We start from the raw sequence: 25,671 nt of genomic DNA, 5'->3' as shown, positions 1-25,671 counted from the left end.
TACTGATTGTGTAGACTACTTTTTCACTTAAAGGTACTCAATTACATTAGTCTCAATCAATTTATCTGTGACAATCTTCCCAAGATCTTTAATGTAGTTACATTTAAAAGTCCCTTTTGCCATGCAAGGTAACATATTCACAGGCTCTATGCTTTATAATTCAGGCATTTTTATTCTGTCAACAACAGCATACAAAATATATAATATGATAAACACTCTTAACTAAAACACACTGATCCAACCTTTCTCTATCTTGGGGAAATACTGTATCTTTTTGCTAAGAGTTCAGAACAGTATTAAAGTTGGGTTTATATGAAGCAAAACAGATGTTTCATTGAGTTGTTAGTTGCAGTGTCTCCCATAATAACTAAAGTTGTTGTGATAGAACACAGGTACATGCTTTTAGAAAAATATACTTTAGGGGCCGGCACCGCGGCTCACTAGGCTAATCCTCCGCCTAGCGGCGCCGGCACACTGGGTTCTAGTCCCGGTTGGAGCGCCGGATTCTGTCCCGGTTGCCCCTCTTCCAGGCCAGCTCTCTGCTGTGGCCAGGGAGTGCAGTGGAGGATGGCCCAGGTGCTTGGGCCCTGCACCCGCATGGGAGACCAGGAGAAGCACCTGGCTCCTGGCTTCAGATAAGCGCGATGCTCTGGCCGCAGCGCGCGGGCCGCGGCGGCCATTGGAGGGTGAACCAACGGCAAAAAGGAAGACCTTTCTCTCTGTCTCTCTCTCTCACTGTCCACTCTGCCTGTCAAAAAATTAAAGAAAAAAAATAAAAAAAAATTAAAAAAAAGAAAAATATACTTTAGGAAAATGTGTACTTGGAAATTGGGACTTTCTTGATTTCTTTTCCATTAGTATGTGAATTATACTGGGCTACACGCCTTTAGAATGAGAGACCACATTCTAAAGAGATATCAGCTACCCATGCATACTGACCATGCTTGTCATCCCTGCTGAAAGATCATACATGTAAATGAGTTCCTCATAGAGCATCCAGCTCTGAGAAACTGGCTACACAATAAGAATAATCCAGTCAACCCTCAGAAATGTGCAAAATAATAAATGTTGATTGTGTTAAGTCAGTAGGCTTTGGGGTAGTTTACTATGCAAAACAAACATGAATAATTGAACAAAAAAAAGCATGATGCAGAAATCATTATTATGCTGTCCATTTGGTATTTGAAGGCATATAATAGAAAACAAAATCCCTTTAGGATGTTGTTGCTCTTCTTATCAAATGATGTAAATTGATGAACAATGTCTGCCCTTAATGTGGTAAAAAATAATATTTTGATTTGGTATTGTACTATTTTTGAAAGACCAAATGTAGCACACCAATAGTAGTAATTCAAAACTCTAAATCTCATTGAGCACTTAAGCTGCTACCTAGTTTATTCTAGCCTTTCCAATCAAGGGTAAATGTTCTTGTGCACCTACCTTGTATGGCTAACCATATGATTGTTATACCATACTTCACCACAACCTTCTTAACAAATCTAGCCTCTCATGTCAAGTAGGTGAGCTTAAGTTCAAATGCATTAGAGGAAGAAAATCTAGAAAGGGTGATGCCATCGTGTTCATGAAAATCTATAAAAGGAGTCAATTCCATATAAAAGCAGCATTTCTCCCCCTATCTGTACAGGACAAAGTATTCATTATACCCCAGTTTTGTGCAACTTCTTGTTGATTTTTTTTTATTAGGATGGTGATAATTTTTGAGATATTTACTCAGTTATTTTTTTTTGCTATAAGCTTTACTGTCCTTTCCACTTAATTAAATGCATTTTCAGTTTAGCAAGAGGGTCTTAAGTATGCAACAAACATCTTAACACTGAAATATTTCTTTTTGATGAATTTACTTATTTTTACTATATTTGAAATACAGAGAAAAAGAGAGAGAGAGAAAGAGAGAGGGAGGGAGAAGAGAGACAGAAGCAGATCATCCATATAATGATTTACTCCCCAAATGCTCCCAGCAACTATGTCTGCGCAGGTGACCAAAATTCAGTTTGTGTCACCCATATGAGTGGCAAGAACCAAAATACTTGGGTATCATCAGCTGTCTCCCACAATGTACATTACCAGTGATCTGGATCTAATGTGGAGGATCCAGGCACTCCAACATGCAGTAGGTGCATCTTGAGGGGTGTCTTAACCACTTCATCAAAAGCCTGCACCAATCTGAACACACACACAAAAAAACTTGAGAGATGATTTTCCCTCTTACTTTATATATCTCAACTCTCAATTTTAGGAAAAAGGTATGCAATACTTTTTGGTTCCAAAAATAAGAGCATGAAAAAGTAAATATTGCAAGGTAGTTGATTCAGACATAGATAGATAGATAGATAGATAGATAGATAGATAGATAGATAATGTGGAAACGCATGACATTTTACTAAGAATCAGTCTTCTATTAAGATTTATTTTTTATTTGAAAGTCAAAATTACAGAGATAGAGGGAGAGACAGAGAAGAAAATCTTCCATCTGGTGGTTCACTCCCCAAAAGGCCAGAACTTCCAGGGTTGGGCCAAGCTGAAGTCAAGAGCCAGGATCTTCTTCTGGGTCTCTCACACGGTTACAGGGTTCCAAGGACTTAGGCCATCTTCCACTGCTTTCCCAGGTACATAGCAGGGAATACCAGCCCCAAGAATCACAGTCTTATGAGTATGGTATCTGGCTTAATTTTGAAGAGAATGTTTATATTCCTAGTGGAAAAACATGCTGTTTCAGTATTAGTAATTAATACGTTGCAGAATAATACAGATACATTATTATTCATGTTATTGAAAAATATTTGGTTCTAAATATAATAGAATTTATGGTTCTTTTTATGACATGAAAGAATGGTCTATCAAACAGAATAAGTGGCAACTTACTATCGTTTCCCTTTTTATTTTTTAACGTTTAAATTGGGGAAAAAGTTGTATAATTAGTACTTCATAAATAAAAACATTTGAGATGCTGAAATTCAATATTTTACCCATTTTAATAATCACATTAGAAATCAGTCTCTTCCAGCTATAAAAAATTAAATGTTCTTTCCAGACTGATTTTTTTTTTTTTGTAAATTAGAATTTTTTTTTTCAAGTTGCCTTTTGGTAATAATCTCAGTGCCACCAATTTCCAGTTTAGGAAAAGTAATTGTTGAACACTATTCTCAGGGCAGTGGGTAGCATCGTGTTTTTAAATAACTATTTTTTATGAGCATTTCAATTCATCCCTTTTTCATTAAAATATTTTGCCTCTAGCTCTTCCTGCCTCTTTAACTTTTATGTATTTGTATAAAACTTCTATAAATGCCATTGGTGATGGTCAGAACTTTAGCACTATACTATCTTATTTTAATGGATTTTTTATTTAAAGGAGTAAAAATCAGTTATTGACCTTATTCATTCATTATTATGTCATTTCGGTGAGGTTAGATAGGAACTGGCTTCTTCCAGATAATATATTTGAATTCTTTAATAAAAAATCTGCCTAGACTACAGATACTTAAAGAAATCATATGGTGAATGAGCTTAATATTAATACTTGTAGGCATATATATATGTTTATAATTATATACATCTATACAAGGAGTCTTAAAATTCATGGAAATTGTACATTATAAATAAAATTTTTTATCTCAAAAATTTTGCACCAAAATTGATTTTAGCTTTTTTATTTTTATTTTTATTTTGTTGTTCACTTTATTTGAAAATTGGAGATACAAGGATCTCTGTTGCTTCATTCCCCAAATGCCCATAATAGCAAGTGCTGGGTCAAGATGAAACCTTGAGCCAGGAATTTAGTCTAGGTCTTCCAGTGAGTAGCAGGGGAACAACTGATTGATCCATCGACTGTTGTTTTCCAGGGTACACATTAGTGGGAAGCTGGAATGCAAAACAGACCATAGACTCAAACCTGACACTTGGAAACAGGATGTAGGCCTTCCTATTAACCAATATTTTGAAGTACCCTGGTACAAATATTTACTTGAAAAAAATATTCTGAGTAGTTTTAACAAGTCATATCACAGCATGAAGCTCAGGGGGCACAGAAAAATACAAAGAATATACTATAAACAGTGAATACAGGATAAATAATATTATCCATGTTACTATACCAGCCTCCTAACTTACATCTTTTCTTCCATTCTCTACCTTTTCTGTTTGTTCTCCACATTTCTTCTAAATTTGGTTCTCTAATTTACAAACAGAGCAAATTTCCTTCTATACTTGAATTATTCCAATGTGCTTTTGCTTTTGTGTTACCTTCTAGAAATGCTCAGAAGTGCTAAGGAGACATTCTTTGCATCCAGCAAGATAGCTGCTGCCTCATTCTCTAGCCTCATCTCTTAGCAATCCATCTCTCATCACCTTGAATGCTGGGCATAAAAAGCTACTAATTGTTATTCAACTCAGTCTGGTGTTTCACAACTCTGTGGTTCCTTTGTGTGGTAGTCCCTCACTAAATAATTTCCTCATTAAATGACAAATCTTTCCTGTTTATTTCTTGAATCTTTCAAAATTCAATTTAAGCAATGTTTTCACTTGGAAGTCATGTGATCTTCTTAAGCAGGGTTAATAACTCCTTATTTTTTGACATTGGTGTGGTAATAATTCAAATGATGAGATGAAATGAGTGTTAATAATTATAATTTTAACTAAATTATTTGCCTTTCCCAACGGATCATTAAGATTAATTCATTTTTGTATTTAGAGCATGAAACAGAGTCACTGAGAAATAAAACCCCCTCACTAAACATTAAAATAATCATGTAGTTGTATATCCATATAGCCTATATCTATTTATCTTTCTATATAATTAAGATGCTAAACTGAAGAAATTACAGATCTCACTTTATTTCCATGATCTCTGCATAGCAGAAGGAAGGAAAGAAATTTACTTCTTGTCAAAAGTAACTTTCTTAATCATGGTCCTCTAAAAAGAATATCATGGTCTTCAGTTTTTCTATAAATAAAACAAAGATATGAATGAGAACTTCTGAACTGCCTTACACCTCATTCTTCTCTAATTCTAAATAGTACACTTTATATTGAATATATTAAACCCAGTAGTCACAACTTAACATTGCAGCTTTTAATGAGTAATGTATTAAACCAAGCACAAGGGAGAAATGTCACTAATAAATTTTATGATTTCATATTCTTGAAAAAATATATTTTCATGAGGTATTTTAATGAGTTCAGTCAGGACATGAATTTTGATCCCTCTGTTCAAATCAACCAGTTTTTAGTTTATTGCAGTAGTTTTTGAATCTGGCACAAAATGACTCTCTTTCAGCACCAATTCTTGTTACTTTTCTCCTAGAAACCTGAGCTTTAACTCTAAAAAAAAAGAAAGTCAACAAATATTAAAATAAAATAAAATTGTTAAATATTTTGACTTATTTTTGGAAAGCATTCTTTTTTTTGTGTGTGTAGAAGTAAATTTCTTTCTCATCTTTATTTTTTCTCCAAATATTCTCATTGTAAATACACAAGGAAGAAATTATTTTGTTATTTTCTTTTTCCTTCAAGAAATATTATATGCTATTTCCTTTGGTTTTTAAATCATCATTTTATATCAACAGCAAGCTAAAATATTTCTGGCAACTTATTTCAATATACAAGAAAGAGATTACTTTTGATTTATCATATTTTAATTTTAATTTTCACACATAAATATGGCATGTTTTGACCACATTCAGCATATTTTGCTCAAGTGAATATTGGAAAGCAAGTCTAATCAATCTCTCTAAAATTTACAAAACAGTGGAAAACACCAACCACAAAGGCTTGTGCACAGTTGTTTGACATTAATAAGTACTTTTTACATAGAAGAAGGTACCAATGGCAATGAAATGTTCTCGTTTTCTCTTCTGAGTCTCAGAAAAATCTGAAAGAAAAATTAGTTTGTTTAATAAGTGTTTTATTGTTCTGTGCTTATTTAAGTTATTAGGTGTTAGAAGAAAAAGTTAGGCACATTAAAAGGATAAATAAAGAATTGACTTGAGCAGTTATTCATGAACTGGGCAGTACCAGACCCCATGTGGTTCAGGACTCTGCCAACTGATCTCAAGGGGAAATTTGCATAAAGTGTCTGTGGAAGCAAGACAATGAACTATATTTGACTGATTAAAGTAGAAAGTCCCTTATTATAGCTCAATGGAGTTTAGTTAGTAGTTTCTGAGTGATCAAGCTTAAGCTTTGTTTTACTGTTTTCATCGAGTTCAGTTTCAGTTTGTTCATGTGGGAACCCAAGGTCCTGGAGTCAGCTCAAACTCATGACCTCTTTTTTTTTAAAGATTTCATTATTTATTTATTTGAAAGTCAGAATTACAGAGAGAGAGAAAGAGAGAGAGAGAGACTCTTCTATCCACTGATTTACTCCCCAGATGGCCACTATAGCCAGTACTGTGCCAGGCTGAAGTCAGAAGCCAGGAGTTTTTTCCAGGTCTCCCACACTGAGTGCAGGGACCCAAACATTTGGGTCCTCTCCCACTGCTTCCTAAGCCATTAGCAGAGTCCTGGATGGGAAGTGGAGCAGCCAGGATCATGTCCCTGTGGAAGGCCAACATCCCAAGTGGCAACTGTACCCATTATGACACAATACTGGGCACTTCATTTATTTTTTTTTCTTTAAACAGTGTACAAAGCCTCTTGAAACTTTGTTCCCTTCACCTATTGTTTTCAGAAGCGTCTCTTCCCATTTATTTTATAGTAGTTGGTATATCACATGACAATAAATTAAAAAGAATTTCTTTATTTCAATATGCTATTTATAAGATAATGACCATACAGAGAATACTCACATGAACTGATTAAAATTTCTAGAACTTCCAAAGTTTCAAAAACTTTGAAATTTCAACATGAACTGATTAAAATTTCTTGGACAAATGGAACTACAGAGGACTGAATGAGTCAGATCAGCCAGTGCTGTGACAACACCACACAGTACCTCAGCACCACCCCTCACCTCCCAACCAAGGGAACGTGCTCCAGCCAGCCAAAGAGAAGCAGCAAGAAGGAAGGCAACTTCATGTCCCAGGTCCATTACAGGAAAATTGTTAACTCAATACTTGCTTCCTCCTGCATGTAGACAACACCAAAACAGAACATATAATGTACCTACTCCTTCATATTATGTGTTTAAGATTGTTGTATGTCACAGTGGTACCCTTCTCACTGCAAACAATAGGAAAATCTGTCTTGTAAACTATATTTTCTGCATGAAGAAATGTATAATTTTCTGAGTCCTCATGGAGACATACAGAGCAGTCTACCCAGGCTTTTGTCTAACAGGCTGCTTCTCTGGGCTAATTCTGAATAAACGCTTTTACTCTGCAGGCAAATTCTGATGATCTCAGTTGACATAAACTTATGAGGAATGACTGCCCAATACTTTCCTCAGAAGTGCCAGCAAGCCTACATTCCCCATCCGTTTCTCACACCAGTTTTTTTGGCAATCACTTTAACTAGACAACTAAAAATTATTTGTAACTTCTGACTGCTTCCTCTCTTACCAAATAAACATTATAGCAATTTTCATATGTCCTCTCCTTTCACCCTATTTCTGCTGTTAAAAGACAGGCCAGAGGCAGAGACCTAGATTGGAGATCATGAGAAACCAAACACAGCAGGTATTTTATTAACAAACAAAAGTAAATTTATTTACATTTTCTTCTGTGTATATGATAGTCTACATAGTTCATTTGAGACATCTGCTTACTTATTTTACATATTGATGTATGCTAAATTGTTCTTAAATTTGAAGTCCAATACTCAGGACAGTGGTACAAATCTTCCAAGCACTGCATTAAAAAGCCCAATCACACAATATTCCCCCTTTCATCAGAATAACCTTCTGGGCCTTGGATGCCTTTTTTTTAGAGAATGATTGCATCTCTACTGGTAACTCCACCGCCATGATCACGGACATTAATAGTTTTTCCCAGTTCCAATATTGTAGAATTTCATGACATTTATTATTTTATTCTGACTTTTACAAGTTCAATGGCACATTGAAGAGATATCACAATTTAATTCAATGTATTTTATTGTCCTTTTTGTGTACACAGAAAGTCATTTTCTAAAAATCAATATGATAGATCAAGAAACTGATGAAGCAAACATAATTAAATTACATGTTGCAGAATTACTGGCAAGTCATCTGGTGACTGTATGAGAGAGTCCAGCAATGGAAACTTTTACAACAGTTTTCTCAGCTTCCTAGGTTCTAGAAAACTGCAGGGTGCATGATTCTCATTCTAACCCCACAAAACACTCGAATGTCTTCAAAACCATAACTCCTATCAAAATCATCAGAGTTCAGTGTATAAGAACACCCTATGAACAAAAGGTGAACAAATGGTAGAATGTCCCTAGTACAAGCTAAGGGGCCTATGAAGAGCTTCCTCAGAGGAAGAGGAGGTTGCCAAACTAATGGGTAAGAAAAAGAAACGACAGAACTTTTAACACTAGGCTAGAACAATTCTGTGTGTTCAGAAAAACTACTGGGGAAGTTCAGAACACCTGAGACAGCCTATGCTGTTTTCCAACTACCACTGTGAGTGGCACACAGATAAAAATCCCTTCCCACTTTTCCGATTCATGCAAATCAAAAGCATTAAGGTGGGCTGGCACTGTATCATAGAAGGTTAAGCCTCTGCCTACAATGCCAGCATCCATATGGGTGCTGGTTCAAGTCCCAGGTGCTCCACTTCCAATCCAGCTCCCTGCTAATGCTCCTGGGAAAGCAGTAGAAGATGACCCACATACTTGGTCCCCCGCACCCATGTGGGATACCTGGAAGAAGGTCCTGGCTTCTGGTTTCAGCCTGGCACAGTCCCCCAGCTACTGCAGCAATTTGGGGAGTAAATAAACTCTGTGTCTCTTTCTTTATTCTTCTTTCTGTATCTTTTTTTTAAAAAGATAGGTAAGTAATTCATTATAAAAAAAAAACTATTAAGGTAATGGAGGAGGGGAAGAACACACTTCTGCCTCCTTTGGTCAGGGAAAAAATCCAATTCTAGGGAAAGGTAGAAAAAGCAAGACATTCGCCATTAGGAAATGACAAAAGCCCTGCGGTATCCAAGCTTATACAAAGATGAATAATATTGATAGGGAATACAAAAATTTTGTGTGCGGCCGGCACCCCAGCTCACTTGGCTAATCCTCCACCTGCGGCACTGGCACCCCAGGTTCTAGTCCTGGTTGGGGTGCCGGATTCTGTCCCGGTTGCTCCTCTTCCAGTCCATCTCTCTGCTGTGGACCAGAAAGGCAGTGAGGATGGCCCAAGTGCTTGGGTCCCTGCACTTGCATGGGAGACCAGGAGGAGACTCCTGGCTCCTGGCTTCGGATCGCCGGCCATAGCACGCCGGCCTTAGCGGCCATTTGGGGGTGAACCAATGGAAAAGGAAGACTTTTCTCTCTGTCTCTCTCTCTCTAACTCTGCCTGTCCAAAAAAAAAAAAAAAAAAAGTGTGCTTCTGAGGAACTGGCAGGAAAACATTTGGTCCCATCATGAACCTTGCGCCACATAACAAGCAACAGCATTCCACGGTTGGTGGAAGGCCAAGACTGCCCTGCCCAAAGTTCCGGGTAAGAGCACACTGCCACTGAAGGAGGAACTGAAGCAGGGCCACCAGCTCCTGTGAGAGGAATGGGAAGGGCTCACCCCAGGATTCTGCATGGACAAGAAGCAGAGGTCTATTATCTCTGGAAGAAGAAGAAATTCCTTATTGACCAAGACCCCAAGACATATAAGGTGTTGTTTGAAAACTCTAGAATGCAGATCTAGAAATAATTTGCCAGTATTAGAAATAAAAATAGAGGGGCCAGCACTGTGGTGTAGTGGGTAGAGCTGCTGGCTGCCTGCAGTGCCAGCATACTGTATGGGCTGCTTCACTACTGACCCAGTTCCCTGCTAATGTGCCTGGGGCAGCCGTGGAAGATGGCCCAAGTACTTGTGCTCCAGCACCCATGTGGGAGACCTGGAAGAAGCTCCTGGCTCCTGGCTTCAGATTGGCCCAGCTCCAGCACTGCAGCCATATGGGGAGTGAACCAGCAGATGGAAGACCTCTCTTTCTCTTTCTCTGCCTCTCTGTAACTCTGCATTTCAAATAAATAAATAAATCTTTTAAAAAAGAAATAAAAGTAGAATACTAGAAAGAACTTTATGCCACTAACTTTAATCAACTAGATGAAATGGATAAATTCCCGCCAAATACATAATCTAAATGGGTCAAATTAGTAAGAAATAGATTACATGACTATCTCTACATATATTGTTATAAATAATTTAGGTACATTACAATTTTAAAATTCATCAGAGCAGATGGAGACACACAAACCAGGCATTGTTAGGCCAGAACAGTTTAGCCATCCACTAAGAGGATGTGAGGGAAAATTTTCATAATGCATTTGCAGAAGCAAGACAAAAATATGCAATTTTTAAAGTGAAATATCCCTGGTTAGAGGTGAGCTGGAAGTTTCTGTTTCTGTTTTGCTTATGTGGGAACCCAAAACAATGGCACTAACCAATTAAGTTTTTTAACAGTATTAAAGAAATTGAAAATTGAGTTAAAAAACCTTCTCATGGCAATCTATGGGAATATATGGCTTCATAGGTAAATTACATAGGATATTAGGGGAAAATATAATGCTAATTCTAATATTTTAAAAAAGCAAATTAGACATGGCTGTTTTGTGCAGTGGTTAAGAAACCACTTAAGATAAGCTTGCATCTTGTATTACAGGGCCTTGGTTCAATTCCTGGCTCAACTTCCAATTGTAGCTTCTTACTAACATGCATCTGGAGAGATAATGGTAAGGTGATGCCTCAAAACCCTGGGTCCTTGCCATCTAAGTGGAAAGCCCAGATTGTGTTCTAGGCCCCTGGTTTATCTTGGCTGTCACAGGCATTTGGGAAATAAATCAGTAAATGGATAACCTACCTCTCTCTCTCTCTCTCTCTCTCTCTCTCTTTCCCCCCTCTTCCCTCTCTCCCCTATCCCTTCTCCTCTCTCCTCTCTCTTTCCTATCTCCTGCCTTTCAAGTAAATATTACTTTGTAAAAGAAAGAAAAAGGAACATTTATGAACTTATTTTTGGAGACCAGCATTACTGCAATGCCGAAACCAAAGTCATAATATGAAAAGAAAGGTACAGATCAATAACCCTTATGAATATAGAGGGAAAAAATCCCCAGCAAACTATCAGCAAATTTTATTTACCAATATGGAAAACACACTGTGGTCAAATAAAATCAAACTTGGGCTTGTAAGATTGGGGAAACATACATAAATGTATCAATTTAATTCATCATATAACAGACTAAAAGTGAAAAAAATGCAAATTTCTAGTAAGTGCAGAAAAATCATTTCACAAAATTCAACATCCATTTATGAAAATATATCAGCAGTCTTCAGACACAAGGAAATATCTTCAAACTAACAAAGAACATTGTTGTAAATGAGAAACTACAATATTACACCAATTAGAGAATGTTTTCTACTTAACACTGAACAAGTCAAGCATGGCCATTTTGACTAGTTATAGTCAATGTTATACTGCAAGTTATACTTGCAGTTATAGCAAGAAAAATAAATAAAATGTGGAAAAATTGAAAAGAAATAAAAATATCTTTGTTCACATCATACATACCCAACATAGAATAGTTAGAAAAATTTACCAAAATAGAAAATAGCTTTAACAAACACATTGAAGGCTACAAAGTATGTTAGTCATCTACAAGTTTAAAGGCTACAAAGTTAATATACAAAAATCCAAATGTACTTCCATATGTAAGCAAGGACCAATTGGAAATTGAATTAAAGCAATATCTGTTACAATATCATCAACACACCTATGATATACTTAGCAATAAATCTACTGTTTTTAGTTTTGTCTATTTGAGAGAAGACAGAGAGTGTGTGTTCCCATCCACTAGTTCATTCCCCACATGCCCACAACAGCTGGTACTGGACTGGAACTAGAGCCAGCAGCCAGCAGCCAGCAGCCAGCAGCCAGCAGCCAGCAGCCAGCAGCCAGCAGCCAGCAGCCAGCAGCCAGCAGCCAGGAATGCAATCCAAGTCTCCCAAATGGATGGAAGAAATCCAGTTACTTAAGCCATCCCCATTGCCTCACAGGATCTGCATTGGCAGGAAGCTGGAGTCAGGAGCTAGAATTGGAAATCAACTGAAAGCAATCACTCAGATGTGCAACACTGGCATGTTCACTGATAGGCTAAACACCTGGTCCAAGATTTGTGCTTTAAAACCATAAAATATATTTGAGAAGAGCTTTAGAATCCTAAATAAAGAGATGAGAATGCATTCAATATTGTTAAAATGTTGATTCACCCAAACTTATCTATAGATTTAAGAAACTCGTCAAAATCTCTGGGTATTTTGTTTTGTTTTCCTTAATTTTGATAGAGACTGGCAACTCTCACTTTAAATTTTATTTAATTTTTAAATGTTTATTCATTTTCATGTACTTGAAATGTGGAGTGGAGAGGCTGGGCTGGGTAGAGAGAGAATAAGAGAGAATTTTCTATTCATTGGCTCATACCAAAAATACAGCATCCAGGGCTGGGCCAGGTCAAGGTCAAGAGCCAAGAACTCTGTCCAAATCTCCCACATGAATGGTAAGAGTCCAAGCACTTGATCCTTCTTCTGTTGCCTCCCAGGAAGCATTAGCCGGAAACTGGATCAGAAGTGGAGGAGCTGGGATTCAAACTGGCACTATGATATGGGATGCATGCATCCAAAACAATGGCTTCACACATAGTGGCACAATGCCTGCCCTTAATTCTAAAATTTAGATGCAAATACATAGAAATAAATAAATTTGAAGGATCTGGTCTAGTTTCAATCATTAGCTGTGCTATTGAAATAAAATAGATATACAGCACTGGGACAAAATAGAGTGCCAGAAATAGAACCATACATGCATGGAAAACAATGGTACCAAGGTAATATGAGGGGAAAAATGCAGACATTTCAGCATGTGTTGGTAGAAGATTAGATCCTCATATACAAAAATTAATATTATCTTTGTATCAGAGACAGAAAAATTAAGTCAAAATGCATAGGTGTATGAGGTAAAATTGTAAAATTTTATATAAAAGCCTATGAGCCAATTTTGTTTTGCATTGGATGAATTTTTAAAAGAGTTTTAAAAGCTGAAAAATAAAATGAAATTGATGAATTATATTTACTTTAATTTAAAACATATTCTGGGGTAGGCGTTGTACCGTAGAAGGTTAAACTGCTGCCTGCAGCGCCCACATCCCATATGGGTGCTGGTTTGAGTCCCAGCTGCATCATTTCCAATCCAGCTCCCTGCTAATGCACCTGGGATAGCATGGCAGGAGGGCCCTAGTGCTCAGGCCCCTACACCCACTTGGGAGACCCTGACAGATTTCCTGGCTACTGGCTTTGGCCTGGCCCACACCTGGCTTTTGTGGCCATTTTGGGAGTGAACCTGTGGATGGAAGACCTCTCACTTCTCTCTCTCTCTCTTTCTCTCTCAATTCTGCCTTTCAGATAAATAAAATAATTCTTAAACACTAAAAATAAAGCATATATTCTAAGTAGGAATAAAATATTTACGAAACAAATATTCAAAAAGCAAGTATCCAGAATACATGAAGCACTCTTAGAACCCAATAAAAGTAATCTAACCAAAGTTTGCCAAATGAACAGAAATGTCAGCAAATAAGATAAATAAATGGCAAAGAGCCCTGGCAATAGGCTCAGTAGTAGACTCTTGTTCGTTAGTGAAAGGCAAATTAAACCACCAGGAGACACACTGCAATCCCAGCATACTGGTATTCAAAAGGAACTTGAACCCTCCTATACTGATGATGAAATATAAAAAGTGAAAAGTGATATTTGATAATAGTTTGACCATTTTGGGGAAGATAATATCTACCATGGATTCTGAGGTTCCTTGCACAATCTTTCTGAGTATGTCAAGAACACAAGGTCCAGTTCACGCTCTATCCTCTTTACCAGCTCATGTCTTGTGGTTATGTCCACAGTGAGCAAGGCTGAGAGATGAGGTTATGGCTCTTCTGCAATGAACAGAAGACGTTGTCTGCTGCAAAAGAACAGATTTCCCAACAGATCTACTTCACTCCTGCAACTAAACTCACTGTATATGTTGGCATCCTTCAGTCCTCCATAACCACCACAAGACTTGAAGTAGTCTAATATTAATTTCAGATATGGAATACTAACATCTGAGAGAATCTGGGAGAACTAGGTAACTGTTTTAAATAAATATTTGACTTCGCCTGAGAATCCCAAAAACTAAAGTCACTAATGATGAAGAGCATAGGCAGTTTCTGATATTTTTCATACTTCACCATTAATCTGTTGCTACTTTTCTTTGCTGATTATAATTGAAAAGTTTTGCTCTACACCTGGATTATTTGTTCATGTTCTCATCAGAAAGCTGAACTCTTTTCTCAGACAAGGTATGGATACAAGTTGGTGAGCATCTTGTCTATTTCCTTATAGCAAATGAGACTTTTCGGGGGCCGGCGCCATGACTCACTTGGCTAATGCTCCGCCTGCAGCGCCAGCATTTCATATAGGCGCCAGTTCTAGTCCCGGCTGCTCCTCTTCCAGTCCAGCTCTCTGCTATGGCCTGGGAGGCCAGTGGAGGATGGCCCAAGTGCATGGGCCCCTGCACCTGCATGAGAGACCAGGAGGAAGCACCTGGCTCCTGGCTTCAGATAGGCGTAGCTCTGGCCGTAGCAGCCATTTGGGGGTGACCCAAAGGAAGGAAGACCTTTCTCTCTGTCTCTCTCTGTCTAACTCTATCAAATAAATAAAAAAAGAAAAAAGAAAATGAGACTTTTCACGAGGTACAAAGTTACTAAATAACTCAGCTTGGCAGAAGCCTTTAAGAAATTCAAAGTATATTTACAGTTCAGTTGCTTACTCTAAAGAACAAAGACAGATTTATTCTCAGAATTCTTTGCTAGTGGAGATGCATTTAGTGTATTCTTGATATATTCCCATTCAAAGCCTTCATACGTTCCTATTTAATTCTAGGAAATTTTAATATTTTGTATTATATTAAAATACTAGAATCTATGATATTTCAAACCTCATTTTCAGGTTAATTCCCACAAGATGTTTGTCAATTTCATTCACTTTGGTATATTTGAGAAAGCCTGGATTTGAAATTAGTTTTCATAAAATCACTGAGATTACTTATTAAAATAAAAATATTTGAATTTTAACCTCAATTTGATTACTTTTTCTTGTGGGGAAATCCAACAGCCCTTTCTAAGCAGGTGCATAAGTAACAGGGTATTTTGTCTCTCCTTACTCACAAATCCAATCAACAGCTGAATTTCACAAAGCCTGACGCTTTCATAATGTTAGTTCTCTTGCTTTTTGCATATATCCTGGCATAATGGTAGCACAAACATTCAAAGCTCCTATCATTATCTTTATAATATCAAGACTTTATAATAGATAAGACTCTAGTCTTATCCATCCAAAATATTTCATGTATGATTTATGATTTTTCCATTCAAAAAATATTCAAGCACTTTCAATTTCTGCTTAGTAAAGTTCAAATCTGCCATCCAATTTCTTTATGCTTCAAATAACCTTTAATAGGCAATGTTTTGCTTTAATCTTCCCTTTGCCTATAAAGCCATCATTTGTGATCTCTACATGAGAGTGATGAGACCCTACTCAACCCTCTAATCTCTAATTCTTTTTTTTTTTTTTTTTTTTTTGTCAGGCAGAGTGGACAGTGAGAGAGAGAGAGACAGAGAGAAAGGTCTTCCTTTTGCCGTTGGTTCACCCTCCAATGGCCTCTGTGGCCGGCGCGCTGAGGCCAGCACATCACGCTGATCCGAAGCCAGGAGCCAGGTACTTCTCCTGGTCTCCCATGTGGGTGCAGGGCCCAAGTACTTGGGCCATCCTCCACTGCACTCCCGGGCCATAGCAGAGAGCTGGCCTGGAAGAGGGGCAACCGGGACAGAATCCAGCGCTCTGACCAGGACTAGAACCCGGTGTGCCGGTGCCGCAGGCGGAGGATTAGCCTAGTGAGCCACGGCGCAGGTCTTCTAATCTGTAATTCAAATACCATCTCAACACAGCAGTTTGAAATCCCCAAAAGTATAAATAAAAACTTCCACAGCTTTTTATGTATATGTCTATCACACATAGTGCACATAGCAGAAGTTCAATAAGCATTTAATAAGTGAATGGCTCAATGATTAACTCCAATTTCTATGACTCATTCTCGCCTCATATCCAGTTATTCATTTTGCCATTTTGACTTTTTGATATTGTGCTTGCTGAAGTAAGGCACATATGGAAAAGAGTGAACTAAACATAAATGTGTAACTAAGTTATTTGTAACGAAGTAAATCTCTGGTGTAACCAGAACTCAGAGCAAGAAATAACACATGACCAGTGGAACAGAATCAACCTTATTGTTCCTTCCCGTTCATATACACCAAGGTAATTAATCATTGATTTGACTTCTAATACAATAGATAAATTGCCTCTTGTGAACCTAATATAAATTAAATTAAACAATAAATACTCTTTTATGTCTGGATTATTTTGCTAAAGATTGCAAGTGTGAGATTCATCTATGCTGTTGTAACTTAGCAATGATTTCTTTTACCCTAATTTCTACACAATAATCCATTGTATAAAATCCACAATTTACAGAAACATTTGAATTATTTACAGTTTACTCTTACTTATAATGCTACTACAAACATTTTATACATATCTTTTTGTGACTGTGTGTAAACATCTCTGTTGCATATGCACCTAAGAGTAGAATTGCTGTTAAGTACTTATTTTTATCTTCAAAAAATTTATCAATATTCTCTCATTAACTTTACTTAAACTGCCAAAATTCAGACTCAAGTTCAATTCTATCCAGGACTAGTAAAGTGACATGTAAACTAGTCTTTCTGACTCTATCATTATCACAAATTTTGCCCAATTTTGGCAGAGCAATCTGTATACAACACAAATTTTGTTGTGATTTCCATTGCCTGGAAACCTTGTACAGAATCCCAGTTACTTACAGAATAAAATTGAAGTTTTATATCTGTGATATCATTTAATTGATCATCTTGCCAGTGCTAATTTTTCAACACTTGCAATATGATCATATTATTATCATAGGTAGAGTTTTATCTCAGTAATCTAAAATTTCACTATAGCCACTATTCTGATGTATGCAGTCAACAAGTGCCTTACATTGAGTGTGGAAGTAAATTTGCTGTTGATTTTAAGAAAATTCTTCCTGATCTTGAGGTCACACCCATTGAATTCAGGTCTCTTTTAGGCTTTGGCTCACCCTTGGCTCATGCAAGATTTTGGTATTTGTTATGGTCTGATTGCATCCCCACAAAGTTGGAAATGTAATTCCCAAAGCAGCAGTGATGGGAAGTAGAGCCTAGTGGGAAATGTTCGATTGTTTGATTAATGAGAGTTCCCCTCTCATAAGTGGATTAATGCCCCTATCAAAATGGATTGCAGGAAAAGTTCACTCTTCTGCCATCTACTATGTGAGGATACAGCAAGATGCCTTTCAATGGACGCTGAAGTTTTATTTTTATTTTATTGATAATGCTGAAGTTGAGCTTCTCAGCCTCCAGAACTGTGCGAAATAAATTTATCTTCTTTATAAATTGTCTGGTCTCAGGTATTTTGTGTTTGCTGCACAAAATGGACTATAACAAAATTTCTTTTAATTTGTTTAACAAATACTGTTATAGAGCCCAGTATTTCCTTTGAAATTGTAGAAAATTTAGAAATGGCTTTACCCTTTAAAAGTAAAACAATATTGACCTGGGGATCCTACTAGGCTGAATCCTCAGGTGAGATAAAATGGTACAGGTTATAGAATTATATAATATTTCATAAAAGAGGTCTCAATTATAGGGAATATCAGTTAAGAAGTTGACAATTGGGATTAAGGCAAGCATAACCTCTCTATTGAATTTCCAGGACTTTTTTTTTTTCCTGCTGGAGAGCAGTTTTTCTCAGAGAGCAGGGACTGGAATGCAAAAGTCATGATTATTCATGATTAAAATATTTTTGATGGCAAACTAGAACTTTGGCAGCAAGCGAATTGGGAAAAATGTGAGTCAAGACTTGGAATTCATTTATACAGTGGAGAAATAGCAATAATTGTAGAATAAGTGTACCATGTTAGTGAGGTCAGTTAAGGCAAAGAAACAATAAGAGCATATGTCTTATTGGGCAAATTAAATTTAGGCTTCTGGGAAAAAAGAAAAGAAAAGAAAAAAAAGAAAAATTTATAATATTAGAAAAGAGAGACATGGAGCCAGAATTTTAAAAGTTGGACAACATGAATTCAGAATATAATTAATTTGAAGTAAGTAGAATTTTTTACAAAGCTAAAATCTGAACAAAAATGTTCCTGGGGCTGGTGCTGTGGCATAGTGCATTAAGCTGCCACCTGCAGTGCCAGCATCCCATGTAGGTGCTGGTTTGAGACCCAGCTGCTTCATTTACGATCCAGCTCTCTGCGATGGCCTGGAAAAGCAGTATATGATGGCCCAAGTCCTTGGGCGCCTGTACCCACATGGGAGACCCAGAAGACGCTCTTGGCTCCTGGCTTCAGATCAGTACAGTTCTGTCCATTGCGGCCAATTGGGGAGTGAACCAGCAGATGGAAAACCTCTCTCTCTCTCTCTCTCTCTCTCTCACTACCTCTCCTTCTCTCTGTGTAACTCTGACTTTCAAATAAACAAATGAATCTCTAAAAAAAAAATAGTGTTCCTAATGTATTCTCCTGCCTGGAACTCAAGAAATATCTCAAAATAATGAGAGGCTCTGAATCTGCAGATTAACAAAAATGCAGTGATTACTGATTATTGTACTATGAGGTAAGATTCATAAGAACACAGACACATCTATAAGACATGTAGGCCAATAGAACAGAATAGAAACTCCAGAAAACGATCTATCCATCAACAACCAAATTTTTTGCTTGCTTTATATTTTTTAACTTTTATTTAATAAATATAAATTTCCAAAGTACAACTTTCGGATTATAGTGGCTTTTTCCCCCTATAACGTCCCTACTACCCACAACCCTCCCATCTCCCATTCCCTCTCCCATCCCATTCTTCATCAAGATTCATTTTCAATTACCTTTATATACAGAAGATCAATTTAGTGTATACTAAATAAAGATTTCAACAGTTTGAACCCACACAGAACATAAAGTATAAAGTACTGTTTGAGTACTAGTTATACCGGTAATTCACATAGTACAACACACTAAGGACAGAGATCCTACATGGGGAGTAGGTGCACAGTGACTCCTGTTGTTGATTTAACAATTGACACTCTTGTTTATGACGTCAGTAATCACCCGAGGCTCTTGTCATGAGCTGCCAAGGCTATGGAAACCTCTTGAGTTCGCCAACTCTGATCTTATTTAGACAAGGCCATAGTCAAAGTGGAAGTTCTCTCCTCCCTTCAGAGAAAGGTACCTCCTTCTTTGATGGCCCGTTCTTTCTGCTGGGATCTCACTCACAGAGATCTTTCATTTAGGCCTTTTTTTATTTATTTATTTTTTCGCCATAGTGTCTTTGCTTTCCATGCCTGAAATACTCTCATGGGCCATTTAGCCAGATCTGAATGCCTTAAGGGCTGATTCTGAGGCCAGAATGCTGTTTAGGACATCTGCCATTCTGAGTCTGCTGTGTATCCTGCTTCCCATGTTGGATCGTTCTCTCCTTTTTAATTCTATCATTAACCAGCTTCTTAATCACTAGGTAAATGCTCTCCCCACTGCAAGATTTGCAATAAAGTTTAATGAGTGATTGATTAATTACCATCCTATGGGTTATAACAGGTGATTAACATACAGATTTTTCAGATAAAAATAAATTCAAAGTCAAGCAAAAGTAGGATAGTATGAAGATATCTGATCCAATGTAATGGAGGTTTCAGGCAGAGGTAGAATAACTTTCTTAAAAACAGTTCCTCCATAGAGAAATTTGGCCTCAGGTTAATCTTAATCTTGAGTATATTGAAGCTCAGCTTGAGAAAGGACTCTCACTCTTTGCCATGTTTGTCATATGTGGCTTAAGACCCTTTCTAATTCACTAAGAGTTTGTGACATTCCCTTTGTAGGGAGGGCCACGTCTGTACCCTGGGTTGGTCCTCAATTAGAGGGCTATGAGCTTAGTCCTTTCCCTTATAATCTAGTTGGGGGGGGACAGTTTCCAGTCCTAATAATGATGCTATACATTAATGTTTATTCATAGAAGTCAACTTTTAAAAACTATTTTATAATGCTAAGAAAGGAAGCACTCTTAAGAATCTATTACATTATCCATAAATACAGATAAAGGCTTAGAAAATGGAAGAGCATATTTTCTTCTTATAATAAAATTTTTCATTAAAATAAATTGTTCAGTGTCTTTCCATATTTTTAATTCCCTGTAGGTCTCTCAATTTCTTTCATTTGTCTTTTGTTTTTCATCCTTTCTCGTCATAATCTATTTAATAATATTCTGTTATAAAAATTTGTGTGCTGCAAACAAATATATAATTAGTAAATAATTAATGAAAGCACAGTGCTATATTAAATATTAAAAACATTTATTATAATGCATTTAAAAATTATTTTGTTGTCAGTGATATAAATGTCAGCTTATTTAATAAATATTCCTGGTTCCATTATTTCAATCACTTCTCCCCCAAAAGTTCATTATATTAATTGCAATTCATCATTGGTGTTTCAAAAATATTTACTTTTGAATAAGTGTGTTCAAGAGTACAAAAGAAAAATTACCAGCTTCAACCTCTATTTTGCAATTAATAGAGCAGTTCCTACCCACAGCCACTGGGAGGTAGCACACGTATTGTGTTTTCATTATTTTAAATGTGAACTTTTGGACATTGAATTCATATTACCAGAAGCTCATGATAGTATATTAGCTGAAGTTAATGACAGAATTGTTATTATTTGCATTCAATTTTTGCTAACGCAGATAATTAATGACTACGGTGAAGTTGGTAAGAAAAGTCAGCTAGAAGATTCAAGGAGGCAAATGCCGTCTGTGTTTTGCATGGAGGTCAGTGTTCTCTACTAAGGAAAACATACTCAATGCTGACAAGTTGGAATATTTTGCCATTACCATAATTTTCTGAAAAAATAAGTAGCAGAAAATCTTAGACTTATTCATATTCAATTTTAAAATAGCTCAGAAATAAAAATAGTTACAGTTGCATGCCTGAGTTAGAAAATAGCATACAATATAGAAAGCTAATTTAGAGGCCTTCATAGTTATGCTAGTGGAAACAGATTTCTGCTTTGCAGTTTTTCTTTTAATAGTCATTAAATTGTTACTGTTAGTAAAGCACATTAATAGAATTTGGACAGTGTAGATCTACTGGAAATTCACCACTGTAAGTAAATTTCTTTGTCATAATAGGCACTTTCCAATGTCATTAATATGGAAATTAACCTCAGAGCATTTTTTTCTTTGATTCTAATGTCCTGAAGGTGTCCAGTATTTTGAATAGTTACTAATTTTGGAAATATCAAATAAAACTTCGTTGCTCAAAGAATCTTGGGATAAGTTTGAACTAATGCTAAATTTTCATTTACCTCTTTCTCAACACTTAACAATAATTTGGTATTACTTTATGAAACATAAAAATTTATAGTAAAATAATTCATACTTTTATCAGAAAATCACAAAATTAATTCCTCAAATACTAATAATTCATTATTTGCCACGTTATCTTTAATTAAAAGTCTTAATCAAAATAAAACCTTATTCATTCAATATTGAGAATTTGTGTACTCTAGCAAGGACAGACCAATTCAAAGGGCAAAAAAAACCCACAGTGGGGAAAAAAACTGAGAAAGAAATGTCATGTGATTACTTGATTAGCAAAAGAAGGAAATATATAAAACCAACCATAGTTAGAAAATTCCAGTGTGCATTAAAATTACATTGACAGGTGTTGTATTCCTTGCTATTGACTTTGCCATTTAGAAAATCTAAAGTGTATGGGGCGGCACTGTGGAATAGCAGTATAACCCATAAAGCCTCCACCTGCAATACCGGCATCCCATATAGGTGGCGGTTCATGTCCGCTTCTGTTCTGGTTCCCTGCTAAAATACCTGGTAAAGCAGTGGAAGATGCCAAAATGCTTTGGCCACTGCCACCCATGTGGGAGAGCCAGATGAAGCTCCTGGCTCCTGGCTTTGGCCTGGTCCAGCCCAGCCATTGAGGTCACTTGGGGAGTGAACAGTGGACGGAAGATTTCTGTGTGTGTATGTGTGTGTGCATGTGTTCATTCTAAGTAACTCTGATTTTCAAGTAAATAACTAAATATTTTTAAAATACATAATATAAAAAAACTATGCCCACTATGCCACAATGCCAGCACCGAAACTCCTTGAGTTCTTAAAATTACATGTATTTATTTATTTGAAAAAACAAATGACAGAGAGAGGGGGAGAGGCAAAGAGATCTTATATTTGCCGGTTCACTACCCAAAGCAGAAAAATGGCCACAGCTGGCCCAGACAGAAACAAGGAGCTTGGAACTCCATCCTGGTCTTCCATGTTTGCACCATCTGCTGCTGCTTTCCAAGATGCATTAGCGGGGAGCTGGATTGGAAGTGGAACAGTTATAACTGGAACCAACATTCCTAAATGGGATGCCTGGGTTGCAAGGGGAGGCTTAGCCCACTTTGCTTCAATGCAACTCCGCTTCTGAGTTTTACAATAAATCAATCTTCTAAAAAAGAAGTGCAGATTTCTGGTTTTGCTATATGATTTATAGTTATTTTCTGTACTGGCCAAAAAGATCGAGAATATTATCATTTTATACTTTCCATGTTCATTTTATTTTCATCTACTTGAAAGAGAGACAGACAGCAAGATCTTCCATCCACTGGCTTACTTCTCAAATGCTCACAACAGTCAGGACTGGGCTAGGCAGAAGTCAAGAGCCTGGAATTCCATCCAGGTCTTCCACTTGGGTGGGAGAGACCCAAGCACATTAGCCAGCACCTGCTGCCTCCAAGGATGCATATTAGCAGTAAGTTGAATGGTAAGCAGAGTAGGCAGGACTGGACACCAGTTACTCAGACATGGGATGTAGATGTCCCAAGGGGTGGCCTAACCCTCTGCTTCACAACCCCCATCTGCTCCTCATTTTAAATTATAATCTTACAATTTCTTCTGTTGTGCTACAAATTTGCCTACAACTCTACCAGAGCATCTCCATCTAGCTCTCCATGTCACCATCAGACACAAATTCAAATAACTAAAGTCCAAGCATTCATGATCACCAAAAATATTGGAAGCTCTCTTCATCTATCACTTAAGTTGCTTAATATAATGTAGTCTCTTTATTCCCCTTAAAAACAAACTGACAGATATTTCTTATACACTGAACATTCACAACCAGGGTTCACTCACCAGCAGCCCTGCAGACTTACATCCTTATCTGTTGCATAGAGGCTTATTTAGTGCATAAGTCAGGATTGTTACTTTCCTATAACCGCATCCTCTAGCAATTTAAGCAAAACAATTATTTATCTAAAATATAAAATAGCTCACAAGACCTCCAGGAAACCAAAGCAGAAAGATTGGAGAGAAGATTGCCTTAACTTTGGGGGAACTGGAGCAATAGAATGCAAGCAGAATTCTGAATGTGACCTGCACACTCTTCCCAAATCTGATTCCACTGCACTCAAGAGGAGTCTCACGAACATTGTGTGGTCGCCCCAGTCCACACGTTAAGCTTCTGAGTCCTAGAGAAACATGTAGTTTTGTAGTAGGCTGTCTTTGGCAAGATTGATCCAGCAAGAAACTTGAATAGGCCTGATGAAAAGTACTGTTAGACATGAAATACTGGAGTTCTGAGTTGTTCTGGAAACACAGGCTTCAGGATCAGTTCTTTATTCCTAAAGATTTTTGTCTCATGGGGAAAGGCCTGGCCAAAATAAGGTACCTATTGGTAGGTATAAGCATTGCATTGCTGGGAGTCTACACAGTCAGGCACCCTGGAGCTGTTGAAAGTGAGTGTTAGTAGCTGACAGCCTAATATGAGCATCTCTGCTCTCTGCGGCTGCTGCCTCTGTGCTGGACTCATTCAGAAATCAACTCCTACAGCCACTGCTTCTAAACAGAAAGGGGATCCAGGTCGTTTACCACCTTCTAGATGTGCTCACATCTTAACTGCAGGGGAGACTGACCAAGACCTAACACAACTGACCTAACTCAACAGTGTGGGACACTGCCCAAACCAGGAAGAATTCTCAGTATTATTCATGGCAGTAAAGATATATTGTTAACTAAAGTTAGAGTCCGTTCACTTTTGTCCTTAAAATCATTTATGTCAGTTGCACTTGTTCTGCAAATACATGATTTAAACATATTATGCAGACTTATGAAAAATCAATAAATACTTCAGAAAATTGCTTCTTTCAAAACATTATTGAATACTTTGGAAAAACTTGAAAGTAAGTTGTTTTTAAGTTGCTATTAAATTAAATGTGAGTGAAAAACCATTAAACACTAAAAAAGGCTGCAGTTTTAGATTGTTTCTCAAGTGGTTTAGGGTCAGGCCTTCATTCCACTTTAAAGAGAACAAAATTTGAAATCAACTGTAGATGGCTCATTATGGGCATGGGCCATGAAGAGCAGACCATAGGTTACTTCAGTCAGAAGATCCATGTTCAACAGGAAGATATTAGCTCTAAAACCACTGGCACAACCTTTATCAGCTGGTGTGAAATTTGAGAGGACAAAAAATCATCAGAGTGAGCCCAACAGAAATGATTTCCATTTATCAACCTGAAACTCAAAAATCTTACAGAAGTACTGGAGTCATTTATTGACTGAGAGCAATTCTGTAACAGAAAATTTTATTGTATGATTCCTTCCTTTAACAGGCTTTTTAAAATTAACCAACAGATTAGTCTTGCTTTCATTAAATAAGGTAATTTCTGCAATGTATCCCAATAATTAGAGTTATGGTTGTAACTTGATACCTGTCTTTGAACCAAATTAATTTTCTATGAATTCAGTTATACTATAATTAAGAAAAATGAGTGAAACAATCACCTTAAATTATTTTTGCCAAAATTTCACAAAGTAAAATAAATCACATAATTATTATATATTACTAATTAAGTCTTGTTTTAAAGAAGACAAATTAATAGCTTTTTAAAAAATGCTCACTACATGCCTTCATTGGTTTAACTTGTTATTCATAAACAAAAGTTAACTAAAATATTTTTGCAACTAGGTATTATTTTCATTTCACCATATTCTATACTATCAAGATCTGTGTTACATAGTTCATTTGCTTTGATTTCTGCATATATCGTTTAGCTTGGCTGTTATTCAGAATTAATAAATATTTTGAGAATGCCTTGTGATGTGAAAGTGAGACTTTCCTGGCACATCTGTCTTATGCTCTTTCCTTTTATACAGTTAGTTCTGGTCTTGTCACGTACAGTGCTCAACATTTAACTGGACCCAGTCTTTGACATTTGTTTGCCCCTTGACCTTTCCCAATTCTTGCACTCCATTTGTGCCCTTAATCTGGCATAACTCCCTTTTCTATGAGTTGGTGATGCAGCTCGATGCAGATCTGCCATGATGA

Source organism: Oryctolagus cuniculus, chromosome 14 (genome assembly GCF_051225735.1).
Source record: "Oryctolagus cuniculus isolate XC-2025 breed Fujian yellow rabbit chromosome 14, ASM5122573v1, whole genome shotgun sequence".
NCBI classification, from domain to species: Eukaryota; Metazoa; Chordata; class Mammalia; order Lagomorpha; family Leporidae; genus Oryctolagus; species Oryctolagus cuniculus.
The sequence above is the reverse complement of the archived record's forward strand: the minus strand, read 5'-3'. Positions refer to the sequence as shown.